Raw genomic sequence first — 1,899 nt, 5'->3', positions numbered from 1 at the left:
AATTGTCACTTTTAAATGCCGAAGTCGCGGGATTGCAAAATATCTTCGGGATTTGATGCCTTAATTCCTACACAATAATTATGCGCTCAAAGTTTAGAAACTCACCTTAATTTCTCATCACAACTGGTTATATATACATATGTACCTACATTAAAATACACAGCCTATGTTTTTTCTAGCAGACTATAGGTTATTTTTAAATATTTAATATATGTTTTTTATATTTAATTTTTTTCACTTTCTAGTTTCATCATATTCTAAATACAAAGTATGTACCGATGTCATAAATAAACTTTTGCTTCTTCACTTGTTCTTTTCGTTCATTTTTAAGAATATCATCCCCTGTACGGTGGCCTTGCATTTCACACAACAGTTAATAGCATGGCGCCGTGGCTTAGATGGTTAAAGCGCCTGTCTAGTAAACAGGAGATCGAGAGTTCGAATCTCGCCGGGGCCTTGTCCGAAAGTTTCGAAGTATGTATTTCAAATAATAATATGTAAAAAAGGGAAATATTTTTTAGAACATAACTAAGTGAGTCTTCAAAAAGTTAAACGAAAAAAATCCCAAAGTTAAAAAAATAAAACAAATTTATTCAAATAAATAATTATTTATTAATTTTTATTGCTAATATAATATTTAAAACAAAAAAGCCATATTAAAAGTGAGCATTTGCCGTGTTTAATACAAATTTAAATATTCTTGTACAAATTTGAAAACAAAAAAACAAAACAAGTAATTCCAAATACAATTTTTCCTGTTTCGTGAACAAATAGACCAAAAAATCCAAAATAGAAAGTTTAGAAAGGTTTCCTCCGATAACAATGATGTCTGTTTTCAGTTGTTGACATACCAATCAGATATTTAGTTCATACAAATGCTAGGACTAGGAATACTCGTATTGAAACAAAATGTCAAAAATTCCATTTGGAAAAAAATATAACCTGCAAAAATATGCTGTCATTTAGGTGGTTAGATGAAACATTTCCAAAAATCAACAACGATTTTAGAGAAAGTAACTGACATCCTCTCTTCCGTATACATACATACACACACACACTACTACATACACTGTGCAACAATTTAATTTTTATGAGCGGAATGCTTTTGGCTATCGAAAAAAAGGAAGAAAATTAAAAAAAAAAAAAAAATTTATCAAAACATATGTTTTAAAAAAAATTTATAAAGGTAAAAAATGTCTACGAAAAGATTTTTTTTTAATTTTTTTAGAGCTTACGATTTTTTCTCGAGCACAAGCGAGATTTTCGAACCCCGAGAAACCGAGAACTCGACTTCCCGCGAGATTCTCGTGTCTCGAATTACTCGTAAATCTCGCGAGCTTCTCGACATAAACTTAATTGCTGTATGGACAGTATTTATACACTTGGTTTTTTTAATTGTGAATTTTTTGTTGATGATATTGCTTTCCATTGACATTTAACTCAAAAAATATTTATTCAGGCCTGTTCTGAATTCCGAGTCGTTTTGAAAAGTAAAACGAGGCTGCTTCCGAGTCGATTTTTTTTGGTGTTCGCAACTCCGATTGAAACAAATCGATTCGAAGTCGATTTCGAATCGTTTTCATTCCGAGTCGATATTCAAGCGTAACAGCGGGTATTATTTATTTTGGTTTTAGTTAAATTATAATTGTGCAAAAATTTGAACAAAATGCCAGCACCAATGGTTTTCGGAAATGCAGAGGCAAGAAGACGTGCAATTGTGCATAAAAATTGCAAAAATCGGTCGATCGAAATTGAGAACACGTCGGTTACTTTTCGACCAGAATCGCTTTGTTTAGCTTTGAAAATTTTTGATAGAAAATTTCAAATTAAGATTTGTGATACTAAATAAACAAATAGTCCAGCAAAAAGTTATTATAAATCTTCCAAAATAAAATGAAT

At 30.7% G+C, this 1,899-nt stretch overlaps 1 non-coding gene across 1 annotated transcript; it reads left to right on the top strand.

Moving 5' to 3' along the window:
- Positions 1–383: 383 nt before the first annotated feature.
- Positions 384–457, top strand: TRNAT-AGU (transfer RNA threonine (anticodon AGU)). The gene has a single exon. It is a non-coding gene; the product is annotated as a tRNA-Thr (tRNA).
- The last annotated feature ends 1,442 nt before the right edge of the window (positions 458–1,899 follow it).

This window comes from Eurosta solidaginis, chromosome 1, assembly GCF_040869045.1.
Source record: "Eurosta solidaginis isolate ZX-2024a chromosome 1, ASM4086904v1, whole genome shotgun sequence".
Classification (NCBI taxonomy): Eukaryota; Metazoa; Arthropoda; class Insecta; order Diptera; family Tephritidae; genus Eurosta; species Eurosta solidaginis.
This window is presented reverse-complemented; position numbering and strand designations above follow the sequence as displayed.